The 13664-nt window shown below is 44.2% G+C and overlaps 1 protein-coding gene across 1 annotated transcript in view; it reads right to left on the bottom strand.

Annotated features, from left to right (window-relative positions):
- Positions 1-13429, bottom strand: part of SOD3 (superoxide dismutase 3) — a 136413-nt gene extending 122984 nt beyond the window's left edge. The window contains exon 1 of the mRNA XM_025386577.1: positions 13349-13429. The gene's annotated coding sequence lies outside the window, so the exon portion shown is untranslated. The remainder of the gene's footprint in view (positions 1-13348) is intronic.
- Between the last annotated feature and the right edge of the window lie 235 nt (positions 13430-13664).

Genomic DNA, 13664 nt, shown 5'->3' with positions numbered 1-13664 from the left:
ACCACCCATACTATCACTATTTTAAATTTTACTCAACGTGAGGAGTATTTTCTTACAAATGTATATGCCATGTTCTTTCACCCATGAATGCCATTTCCTGTGGAAATAAAGATGTAAACAAAGGTTCAAAATGAGACTGTTGGTTACAGCTTTGTTTCTGATGGAGGAAAAAAAATTTTTACTTAAACGTCCAATAACAGCAGTTGGTTAAATAAATTTTGGAATACCCGTGCAGTAGAATACTCGTAGACATTAAAAATGTTATGGTGGTTGTTTATTGCCATAAAAACATGTTGATGATTTATTATCAAGTGAGAAAAATAAACGGGTTTCAAGCAATATGTAAAATGTTATTTTGGCAAATAAAAACACAGGCGAATATATGCATATAAAAATTCAAGAGCATATAAAAGTATATCTTGGAAGAGTAGGATTGTAGGTAATTTTTAATCTTCTTTTGCTTCTCTGTATTTTTAAATATTTTTCTATAATGAGCCTCCATCTCTTGAGCACTTTGTTTTTGTTTTTTCTTTATAAGAGTAATTTTCAGAATGATTAGAAAGCTGCTTTCTGGAACATTTTGCTTGAGGGCCCAGAATTTGGAAACGTCTCTATTCTTTTCTAGCCACAACTGAACAGAGAAATAAAAATGCTAGCCAAAAACTCACATTTGGCCGATATTGTTTCTTTTTATAATTACATTGTCAATCGCTGATTAAAATGTAAGTGCCTGAAAACAGAAAATGTGTCCTTTTTTTCCCTCTTTAATCTATGTCGATATGTAGTACTCAACGAATACTCATGATTGATTTCTTTCCTCTACCCCTTTGGGTATTTTTTCTTGTCTTTTTCCCCCTATTTTATACCAGAAGCTTTTTATCTGAACTCTTTTTAGTTATAGTTTGTGAGAATTCGGAGAATTTAGACAATATTAAAACTTACTTTTTTTCTTTGAATAAAATTAGAGTTTGTGGAGTGAAATGTCCATGTAAGCAAGATGTGGTGGGAGGGGTATGTTTAACCTACTTGGGAAAATACTTTTGAACTCTGTACAACATCCTTTTGTGCCCAGTTAATTAATGGACTGGTTAGAAATAATTATAATTCATTGACTTGATTTGGCAGAATTTCTTCCTGGCAGCATTCTGTTTTCTATTAGTTTGTGTTATTCTCAGTATTGAAAGTAACATATCTTTTCCTTACAAATAACACAAAAGCCAGGCATGGTGGCACATGCCTGCAGCTACTCAGGAGGCTAAGGTGGAAGGATTGCTTGTGCCCACAAGTTCAAGGCTGCATTAAGCCACGATTGTGCCACTATACGACTCCAGCCTGGGCAACAGAGACCCAGTCTCTCAAAAAACAGCAACAATAAAACTTTAAAATTAACCTTTAAAAAAAGTCACAAATATTTATTGACTCAGAACTTCTTCAATAATTTGAATGGATCTTTCATACTCTTAATTCTAATTTTCAGATTTTTACTGTGTTTTGTAACCCACTGTACCCCTCTTTAAAATAAAAGCATGCTTTTAAAAATGCAAAAGGTTTTTCCTTCACTAAAATATACAGCTGTAAAATACAGGACATACATTGAGAAATTAATTATTTTCTGAGTTAAAAAAATAACATAAACATGACCAAAGTGTGTAAAAGTAAAAAGTGGAAGTCCGCACCCCAGCCCGCCGCGCCTGTCTCCACGCGCAGGCGCAGATGACTTCTGCTCGTATACAGCATTCCAAGAGCCCTGTCTACAGGGCTGGGGCTGGGCTTCCTTTCTGATTGAGTTGATGATGGCTGAATGCGTTCTGACCTCTAATAACCCAGCTTCAGAGTCTTCATGGCCGCTTGGTACCAAAATGCCAGTTTGATAGAGTTGGCGATTTTCCAGTTTTGCAAAGTGCTTTTGGTTTTCTGTTTTGTTTTGTTTGCCAAAAAGCAAAGTCTTCAATATTCCGTAACAGTATGCTTATCAGGTATTTTCTCCCCTTCACTTAATAAAACAAGTATAGCATGGAAGTAACAATTGATATACGGGTACATGAAATCTAAAACAGTCCTGCCAAAGCTGTGTTGTCTAGTAAAGCAGCCAGTAACACATGAGGCTATTTAAATTTAAATAATATTTAAAGTCCAGTTCCTCCATTGCACTAACCACATTTCAAGGGCTCAATAACCACATGCAGCCAGTGGCTACCAGATGGAGAATGCAGATGGAGACCGTTTCTGTTACTGCAGAAAGTTCTATGGGACAGTGCTGCTCTAGAGCCTAATATGAGAAAACCATTAGTATAACAACTCCTTTCCAATATAGATATAGATTTCAAGCTTGGGCTACAGACATCTTACACTTCGTGCATTAGCTATAGTGCAGAAACATAGAGTATCACTGGAAGAAGGACAAAAATATACCCCAGGCAATATGCAAATCAAAACCACAATGAGATATCATCTTACCCCAGTTAGAATGGCTATTATCAAAAAGACAAAAATAACAAATGCTGGCAAGGATGCAGAGGAAGGGAAACTCTTATACAATGTTTGTGAGAATACAAATTAATACAGCCATTTGGAAAACAGTATGGAGGTCTCTCCAAAAACTAAAGATAAGAATACCATCCAATCTAGAAATTTCACTCCTGGGTATTTTTCCAAAGGAAAGGAAATCAGTGTATCCAGGGGATACCTGCACCCCCATGCTTACCGCAGCACTAATCTCAATAGCCAACATGTGGAATCAACCTAAGTGTCCATCAATAGATGAATGGATTAAAAATGTGGTGTATATATATGCAATGTAATACTATTCAGCCATACAAAAGAATAAAATTCTGTCATTTACAGCAATATGGATGGATCCGGAGGTAATTATGTTAAGTGAAATCAGTCAGGCACAGAAAGACAAATGTCACATGTTTTCACTCATGTGGGAGCTAAAAATGTGAATCACTTGGAGGTAGAGTACAATATAGTTACTAGAGGCTGGAAAGGGTGTGTGGGTGGGAGATGAGGAGGAAGAGAGGTTGACTAGTAGGTATAAACACACAGGTAGAATGAATAAGTTCTAGTGTTTGAGAGCACAGTAGGGTGACTACAATTAACAATAATATATTGTTTATTTCAAAATATCTAGAAGAGAAAATTTGAAATAGTCCCAGTACAAAGAAATGATCAATGTTTAAGGTGATGGATATCCTAAATACTAAATACACTGGTTTGATCATTACACGTTGTTTGTATCAAAACATCACATGTACCCCATTGATATGTACAAATATTATATATTAATAAAAATAATTAAATTTAAAAATATATATATTCTAGACACCTATTCTGGTTACTATTGTTATGAAACAAGTCACCCCAAAACTTAGTACCTTAAAGCAACAGCAATCATTTCATGATCTCTTCTGGTTCTGGGAGTGGACCTTGAGACAGTCTTATGATCTTCTTATACTCCCCAGAACCAGGAGTCTTATTATCTCTCCTGGTTCTGGGGAGTAGACTTTGGGATAGTCTTAGGCTATGTCCCCACCTAAATTTCATCTTGAATTGCAGTTCTCATAATCCCCACACGTCATGGTAGGGATCCAGTGGAAGGTAACTGAATCAAGGGATTGGGTCTTTCCAATCCTGTTCTTGTGATAGTGAATAAGTCTCACGAGATCTGATGGTTTCATAGAGGGAAGCTCCCCTGTGCATGCTCTCTCTTGCCTGCTGCCACGTAAGACATGCCTTTGCTCCTCCTTTGCCGTCTGCAACAATTGTGAAGCATCCCTAGCCATGGGAAGCTGTGAGTCCATTAAACTTCTTTTTCCTTATAAATTGCCCAGTCTTGGGTATTTCTTCATAGCAGTATGAAAATGGACTAATACACAGTCATCACCAAGGATCTCTGCAGTTGCAAGTTGCAGCTTGTGGCTGGGCTGAGGGTGGCAGGAAGGCTTCCCCCTGCTAGTGTCTGGCGGCTGATGTGGCTGTGACCTGGGACCTCAGCTGGGGCTTGTCCTGGAGGAAGTGGTGACATCTCTCACGACCTGGCTTGGGTTACATTCTGCATCACACACAGAAGTCCTGGGCCTCCCATATTCAAGAGGAGCAACACAAGCTCTCCATGGCGGAGAACCTGGGAACTACCACTGCACGTTCTCAGGAACAAACTGCCCTCCTGGTCACTGACCCTTAGTGCAGACGGAGCCCCAGCTAGGAATCGATCACATTAAAGAAAAACTCTAATTGCACAGATTCTGCAGTGCTTTTTCCAGCCAAAGCAAGAATTCTAAGTATTTCATACTGTGAATCCCCTTGGCATTATCATGTAATAGAATCTATGGATTCCTCAGAATAATATTTTCAAGTGCATGAAATAAAAACATAGGATTACAAAGAAAACCAATTGTACAGAAACACAGTCATCAAACCACCTAGTTAAATTATAATTTAGTCAGCTCTAGCAGCAGGTCTCATAAATTCTGTAATTTCTTTTTTTTTTTTTTTAGACGGAGTCTCACTCTGTCACCCAGTCTGGAGTGCAGTGGTGTGATCTTGACTCACTTCAACCTCCACCTCCCGGGTTCAAGCGATTCTCCTGCCTCAGCCTCTTGAGGAGCTGGGACTACAGATGTATGCTACCATATCCAACTAATTTTTTTATTTTTAGTAGAGATTTTCACCATGTTGGCCAGGCTGGTCTCAAACTCCTGACCTCAGGTGATACGCCCGCCTCAGCCTCCCAAAGTGCTGGAATTACAGGCGTGAGCCACCGTGCCCAGCCAAATTCTGTAATTTCGAAGTTGTGATGAGCATAAATGATATTTCAAAAAATCTGTAACGATAATGATGCAATATGAAACGATTTGTGATTTCTAATGATGACAAGCTCGCAAATACTGCCAATACCACTGTGGTTTGTTGTCTGCATTCATATTTAAAGGAAATGCTGAATTTCAGCTGAAGGTCAACGAAACTAAAAATGTGATTTTTTTCCTCTCACCTAGGTATGCATTTCTCTGAATCTGCGCCGCTTAGGTGCCCCAGACCTAGAGGTGTAGGTGCTCTTTGGACAGCAGAGCAACCAGGAGTGTAAGATGAGGTCAGTCCTGGGTACGGGATGGGTAGAGGGCAGGAAGGCAGGAGCTCAACTATGCAGTGTGAGAAAGTAACAGGGATATGGATGAGGAGTAGAAGGTTCCAGAAGGACAGAAATCTGGACACCATGGTTAAAGGTGAGGCCCGAGGGGAAAATTCCCTAGTGAGAAAATTCCTTCTGGCTAGAACGGCCAAGGAAACTTCAGGCCCTGTTGAGATTCCTTATACTTGGTCTTGTCTCCCCACCCCCAGCCAATGGCCTGAAATTACTTATGGCTGCCACACATGAGCCACTTCCCTTTTTCTGCCAGTCTAGACTCTTCCAGCAGGTACAGGCAGAGTTTCTGTTACAGCAACTTTCCTGAGCCAGTTGGTCCAGCCCCTTCTGTGGAGGCTTGAAGGAGCTAATTAGCTATAGCTGTCTCCTCTGTGCCAAAAACGGAGTACCAAGAATGAATTGGAGATGAATGTCCAAACATCCGCTTTATTGTTACTGAAACCTGGATTGAAAGGAACGGCTCAGAGGTGGGCTTCCAACTTCTCCCTGCCTCTCCTGCCACCTACGCACCCCATTCTAAAGCCAGGAACCTGCCGGGGAAAGTTCAAGTCTATGGAGCACACAGAGTTACTCAGGACTGCGCCCTGGCACTGGCTCAGGGAAGGAGGGTGGAAGGGAAGAGGGCAGACAGAGGCAACACGCACACATTTACCTTTAGGATTCTTGATAGGTTTGTTCCTTCCCATCTAGAAGCATGGATCGATGGCCATCACCCACCAAGCAGGTAACTCCCTCCACCTCCAAGGGAAGGAGTAAGGAGTGTAGCAGGAGGCCAGGAGCGCTTTGGGAAAACTAATAGGGGGTCTCTCTCCAGCACCCACATTCTGAACTCTCCTGCACAGGTATAAATAATCATCATTGTAATTACTATTGTTACAAAGAGGAGAATCAAGAGGGCTTTTTACCTTGTGATAGGGACTAGATTAAAATTTTAATACATAATCTCCTTTAATTTTCACAACAAACCCTCTATCATAGGAGGTTGAACCACATGAAACGGTAGATGCTGGACCATTTTGACTCACAAAAATGGTAATTTTGTATCCTTCAACCTAATGATTCCCCTGTTTCACAGGTGAGGTCACTGAGACTTATAGAAGGTAAGCGACTTGCCAAGGACCTCATAGCCGATAAGTGATCCATCTGGAACTTGCACTGAGACCTGACTCCAAGACCTGTGCTTGGAACCGTGGCAGTAATTAGGATGGAGGTGCGCCACCGCCCAGAACACACCTGGAGGATTGCGGGGCTCATTTCACAGCACAACAAACACCCACCTTTTCTCTTTCAGTCCTGTGCCTGTGCCAGGGATTAAGAATAATGAGCTAAATAATATACAGGATCTGCCTCCAGAGCCACCATGCACATAGTATAGTAGGTATTCAATAAATATATTTTTGACACGTTAGTTACTGAGGCTCACATTCTAGGACACAAAGCACCAGGAAGGCCTGGTTGGTTGGGAGCTGGCTGCAACCTTGCAGTGTCCAGCCCTTTACCATTAACAAAGTTAATGCACACGCATTCCTGGAGCTGGCCTGCTTCTTTGTTAAGCGCCTGATTAAGGACTGAAATCATTACTTAGCCTGCTTCCTGAGGGCGATGAATCTCCGCTGCTCAGAATCCTGCTGGCTTACAGTAGAAATCAGGGCCAGAGTGGAAGCCGTCTCGGGCCAAGTTGGAGAAATGCTAGAGATTCAGAGGCAGGAGGAATTTCTGATTCCTTTTTGCATTTTTCCTGAGTGTAAATCACCATGGGATTCTCACCCCTATCCCAAATCACTCCTGGGAAACAGATTTTACTTCAGGTACAACCTGACCCATGGCGGCAGTAGGACCCTCAGGCAGTGAAATCTTGCACCCCAGGCTGGGAAGGTGATCTGTTCAGCCTTTTGGCACTTCACTCCCCAATTCCCCAGTACTAGGGTCTGGCGAGAGGATCACCCCAGCCTGACAGTTCTGCTTCCTCAACACTTCTAATTGCTGCTGCCACCACCCAAGCTCAGAGAGAGTAATAATCTCTTTCCCAGATTATTGATCTTTTAAAACTCGGTGCTGGACGCGGTTGCTCAGGCCTGTAATCCCAGCACTTTGGGAGGCTGAGGCGGCCTGATCACTTGAGGCCAGGAGTTCGAGACCAACCTGGACAACATGGTGAAACCCCCGCCTCTACTAAAAACACAAAAATTCACCTGGTGTGATGGTGAGCACCTGTATTCCCAGCTGCTTGGGAGGCTGAGGCACAAGAGTTGCTGGAACCCGGGAGGCAGAGGTTGCAGCGAGCTGAGGTCGCCCCACTGCACTCCAGCCTGGGCAACAGTGAGATCCTGTCTCAAAAAAAAGAAAAGAAAAGAAAACACAGCTCTGATGACATGGCTTCAGACTCTTCAAAGCGGTGTCATGCTGACCTTAGAATAAAGTCCAGTCTCCCTCACTAGGCCTGTGAAGCTGTCTACCTCCTGGTCCCTACCTAACTCCCTTCCTCCTCTCCTTCTCACACACCCACGGCTCCAGCCACACCAGACTCTCGTTCCTCAAGTGTGTCATTCTCAGAGAGCTTCCACACACACTGTTCATCCCACCCACAGCATCCTCCCCGTCTCCACTCATCTTCGCCCTTATTTCCTGGGAGACTTTCTCCGATCCTCCTCAAGCTCCTGCACGACCCTGCACTTCCTTTTTCCTAATACTTTTCCCACACCGTTGTACTTCCTTTTTCAATTATCTGCCTCTCCCACTACATCTGGTTGAGTTGCAATCTGCTTTCAGTAAATACTTGTCAAATGCATAGATGAATAAATGAATAAATAAAAGAGGAAATTAAAGTTCCGTGCTCCAGAATATGCAGCCAGTTTTGGACCTGAGAGAACTTTAGTTCTGGAAGACAGACATACAGACCCCAGGCACCAACTGGCACACATATATCTGGGCAGTTCCAAAACCCCGTGGAAGTCTCAGCACCTGAGGCCACAGTGCGTCAGGGATGGACTCTAGAAGTCCAATATAGGGCAGTGGCTGTGAATTAGGATTCATTCTTCATCCCACAGATTGAATCCCATTCAACAACACCAGGTCTAAGTCCAATAAAAGGTTCCATACAACTTCTGGATTTGCTTTTATTATTCATCTCAAATATGAAAAAAATAAGGTTTCCCCCAAACTTGAAATGGACCGAGGATTTCTTGATTTCTGGGCTGCTCAAATGAACACTGCATGGGAGCAGCCTTCCTTATGAACAGTTTTGCTTTAACAATGTCTTGCTGCTGTGTCCTCAAGGACAGGGGCCAGGGTTGCCTGCAAACCCCTGGCGTATTAGGCTTTTCTTGTATTGCTGTAAAGAAATACCTGAGGCTGGGTAATTTATAAAGAAAGGAGGTTGAATTGGCTCATAGTTCTGCAGGCTGTACAGGAAGCATGGTGTCAACATCGCTCAGCTTTTGGGGAGGCTCCAGGGAGATTTTAGTCCTGGCAGAAGGCAAAGGGATCATGCAAGTCCCATGGCAAAAGCAGGAACAAGAAAGAGTGGGGTTGGGGGGAGGTGCCAAACACTTTTAAACCACCGGATCTTGTGTGAACTCAGAGCGAGTGTTCACTCATCACCAAGAGGATGCCCCATGCCATTCATGAGGGATCTGCCCCCTTGACCCAAACACCTCCCACCAGGGCTTACCTCCAACATTGGGGATTACAATTCAGCATGAAATTTTGGTGGGGACACAGATCCAAACCATATCACCTGGTGTGGTGGACACTGCGATGTGCTGCTTAAGATGGCTTTTGGCACAAAAGACTCTCCTTCAGCTGCTGAGAATGCCTCTGGCACGCAGCCGTCAGCCGTCTGCTCGCTTCAGGAGCCACCTGAGCAGAGGGGAGCTGTTTCAACTAGGGTGGCCCACATCTAACGACTGATCAACGTGAGAGTATGATGTAGTTTGGATCTGCGTCCCCCACCCAAATCTTATGTTGAATTATAAATCCCCAGTGTTGGAGGTGGGGCCTGGTGGGAGGTGATTGGATCGTAGGCGTGGTTTCTCACAGTTTAACACCATCTCCCTTGGTGGTGTTGTGGTGAGAGTGAGTTAGCAGGAGATCTGGCTGTTTAAAGGTGTGTAGCAGCTCCTGCCTCTCTCTCTTCCTCCTGCACCAGTTATGTGAAGTGCCTGCTCCCCCTTCACCTTCTGCCATGAGTGTACATTTCCTGAGGCCTCCCAAGAAGTTGAGCAGATGCCAGCATCATGCTTTTTGTATAGCCTGAGGAACTGCAAGCCAGTTAAACCTCTTCTTTATAAATTACCCAGTCTCACTTTTATTTCTTTCTTTCTCTTTTTTCTTTTCTTTTCTTTCTTTCTTTTTTTTTTTTAAGACTGAGTTTCGCTTTATTCCCTAAACCAGAGTGCAGTGGCACAATCTCAACTCACTGCAACCTCCACTGTCTGGGTTCAAGCAATTCTCCTGCCTCAGCCTCCCGAGTAGCTGGGATTACAGGCGCCGCCACCATGCCTGGCTAACTTTCATATTTAAGTAGAATTGAGGTTTCACCATGTTGGCCAGGCTGGTGTCAAACTCGTGATCCACTCACCTCGGCCTCCCAAAGCGCTAGGATTAAGGGCGTGAGCCGCCACACCAGGCCATAGTTATTTCTTTACAGCAGTGCAAGAATGGCCTAATACAGGGCTAAATGCCCAGCTCCCTCATCTCAGTTTGCGATAATTTGGAGGAGATATTCTAGCTTCGGGACATGCCTCAGAATTGGCTGAGGTCTCCACTGAGGCTTCATCACAGCTCAATTTCTCCTTCTGGCCAATCTTGCTTCCTTCCCTTGCTTTTTACAGGCATTGATCCCAAGACCTCTTCTTAATGAACCACAGGCACATTCTCTCCATCTCAGAGCAAACTTATAGGAGAAGAGAAGTTCCACCTGGTCAGCAGTTATAACTCTGCTATGCCTCCAGGAAGTTACAGCAGAAAAGAAGAGGGAGGAAGGATGCTCTGGTGTCCTGGTGTTAGAGAGCGTGGGCGGTCCAGCTTACACAGCGTTTCACCTCTTTCCCCTGTTGTCCTCCTGGCCAGGGGGTGCAGGATGGTTGGGCTCTCTCCCTCCTCTCTTATTATCAAAATCTAATCTTGGACTGTTTTCTTATGCTTAGAATGAGGGAAATGGACTCAATGGTTTGTAAGCGCTACAATTATGATGCTTTGAACATTTAAAAACATAGTCATGTGCTTTTAAATCTCAAACCCACATATTTCAGAGAGTCCCAATTTATGCAAATGCCAACTAAAGAACATTACAATATACTATTTACTTTTTCAATACACTCTATTTTAGTAAATAGATTTATGTCACATCATTGAAGAACATTCAATGAGTGCCCGCCAGATGCATCGTATAGCACTTGAAAAATCAGCAATTGTTGAGATGTTGACATGTTTAAATTTGGCTCATATTACATGAAGCAAATGGGAGTGCATAACTTAGATTAGGAATTACATTCATGCTACATGGCTGTTGTTTCTTCTCCCTCTTCATCTTTTTCTTCTTCTTTCAAGCTGCCAGATGGTGTGGATCAAATTATTCCAGAATGCAGAGAGCCTGGATTTCTGCAGATGAGCCTAACAGTCAGTGCCGGCTTGTGCTTCTATCACTGCTGCTCACGGCAGTGTAATCGGCTGCCACCCCAGGAGCCCCCAGCCAGCCGTACAGCGGAGGCATAAGCGTGGTTCCAGCAACAATCTTCAGTACGCTTTGAGAATTCCGAAATAAAACTTGTATCTCTTTCGCTTATTTTCTTAAACTCCTAAAATTTCAGTTTTATTCTTATTCTTAAAAAATGAACTGGCCGGGGCTGGGCATGGTGGCTCATGCCTGTAATCCCAGCACTTTGGGAGGCCGAGGCGGGAGGATCACCTGAGATCAGGAGTTCGAGACCAGCCCAGTCAACGTAGCAAAACCCCGTCTCTACTAAAAATACAAAAAGTAGCCAGGTGTAGTGGTTCACATCTGTAATACCAGCTACTCAGGAAGCCGAGGCATGAGAATCGCTTGAACCCAGGAGGCAGAGGTTGCAGTGCGCCGCGATTGGGCCCCTGCACTCCAGCCTGGGTGACAGAGCGAGACACTATCTCAAAAAAAATAAAAAATAAAAAATAAAAAAAAATGAACTGGACTGCTGGGATACTGTAAAATACAGTGACTAAAACAGCTTCAAGAGTCAAATAGACAATGATTAGATAGCCTTTTTTTTCCGAGCATTTTCTATCTATTAACTTATTTTACCTTCATAGCAATGTCTCCATTTTACAGAGGAGAAAATAGAAGCACTGAAGAGAAGAAGGGCATCTTGCCTAAGGTTACCCAATTCATAAGAGAAGCAGTCAGGATTTTAACCCTGGCAGTTTGGGTTAGGCTTTCAATAGTTTCCATCCACTAAGTGGTCAATTAATATCTTTGTCATTCAGTAACCTTGTTCCAATAGGAGAGTGGAGAAGTAAGGCAAGGAAGAAAAGGTAGTCAATTAAGGGAAAATATCAAGAACGTTACCACTGAGGGCAACTGGACAGCAATCCTACAGGGGGAAACCGGCCAACAGTGTAGAACTCCCTTTAGAGTTATCTCACCCAAGATAAGTGGGGTTATTTATCCACCAACTGTCCACCTGTCTTTGGTTGTGGGCTACTTCCAGGAGCATTACCTCTTGGGCAATTCCAGTTTGCCAAATGTGCTCCCAGGGCCAGAACAAAAACCCCCAGGCAGAAAAACTTGGATAGTCACAGAAAGCAGCCTTTGGTGTGTCGAGGTGAGCGATGAGAAGATATTAGGTGGGGCACTAACAGGCAGAGTATGTCTGGAAGGAGATGCACAAGGAGCTGGTAGTAGGGGTGGGGAAGAGGAACGAGAGCTATTAATAAGACTGAAAGAGACAGCCATTTTCACTATGACCCCTATTGTTCTTTTGGAATGTTGCGATGTGCATATATCACCCATTCTCAAAGTAAACAAAATAATATGGAGAAATTAAATTGAGCCCCTGCACAGATGCAAGAGCAGTGGGTGGCTAACAAGCAAGGCCCCAGGGCACCCGGGCACTACTGACATTGTGGGAGAGATAATTCTGCCTTGTGCATTGTGGCATGTTTGGCGGCATCCCTGGCCTCTGCCCACTAAATGCCAGTAGCACTCCCTCCCCGAGTTGTGATCATCAAAAATGTTTCCAGACGTTGCCAAATGTTCCCTGAGATGGGTATGGCGGGGCAAAACCACTTCTCACCCTGTTGAGGATCTCTGCTCTAGGGAACCTGAGGAGGTTAGTTATATCCCTCCGGTAAACGGAGGCACGAGGTGGTCTAACGAAGCATATCCAGATCTCTGCATGAAGCCTGTGTACAGGAGGGACCACCCAGCCTACCCCATAAAAGGAGTGGAGAAGCTGTTGGTGGCTCTCTCCCCTGCGCTTCGCTATGAGCTCCCCCTCCATGTACATACCACCCCTCACCTCCCATGCACACGATCAACGCAACCAACAGGACACTTGGAGGCAGCAGATCTTGCTCACATAGACACCATGCAAGTATTTCAAGACACTGTGGCATAATCTGCTGCTCAGCAGTGTTTGGGGAAGCTTCGCACCTGACCTTGGACACAGCTGAATCAAATATGGCCCCTGCCTGAAGTAGCTCCCAGCTTCAGGGAGAAGCCAAGCGTGAAAGGTGAGCCTTCACGGCAAAGGGCCAGTCAGGCACTGAGAGGCTGGGCCCCTTCTCCTCCACCCTCCTTCCCTTTCTTTGCTCCCCTCTCCATTCTGTCTGCCCTTGGGAGCACTTCTCACTCTCCCAAATTATGCCTTTCATTTTATTTACTTGTTTGTTATTTGCCTGTCTCTACTAGAAGTAGCTCAGATGGAAATGGGGATGGGTTCAGTCCTGTTCTCGCTGTTTCCACAGCAGCGAGAAGAGCAGTTGGCACAAAGGGGGTGGCCAATAAATGCCTATTCATTGAATGGATGAATGAATATTCTGGAATGTTGGAAAAGGAGGAGTGAAAACATAAATGAGGATGAGGGAAAAGAGAAAGAACAAGGCAGGAACCAGGACAGGAGACACCTGGAAGTCTCCAGGCATAGCTTCTACTGCTGAGAACTGGAATGAGATGAAAGCTCCTCCCCAACAAGGAGAGGGGCTACCTTCCCACTGTCTCTTCCTCACGTCCTGCCAGTTGCCTTCTAGAAGCTAGAGCTGGACTACCATTTCCAGGGTGTAACACCATCAGAAGATGGTGGTATCTCTGAAATGAACTGACTTCAGATGGATTTGGATGGCTTTGTGCCCCACTTACCAGGTCCTTGCACCATCTGCCATTTTTGCAAACAGGCAGTGGGGAAAAAAAGGAGTATTTGTTTCACTGGAATGAAAGCCAGCTTTTCCCGAGGCTGTGTAGAATAGTTGCGATTGTTTGGATCACTGTTGAGCAATGCTCACGCTCCCTTCTTGTGTGGGCCAAGTATATGTCCCTGCTCCACAG

Source organism: Theropithecus gelada, chromosome 5 (assembly GCF_003255815.1).
Source record: "Theropithecus gelada isolate Dixy chromosome 5, Tgel_1.0, whole genome shotgun sequence".
NCBI lineage: Eukaryota > Metazoa > Chordata > Mammalia > Primates > Cercopithecidae > Theropithecus > Theropithecus gelada.
The sequence above is the reverse complement of the archived record's forward strand: the minus strand, read 5'-3'. Positions and strand labels throughout refer to the sequence as shown.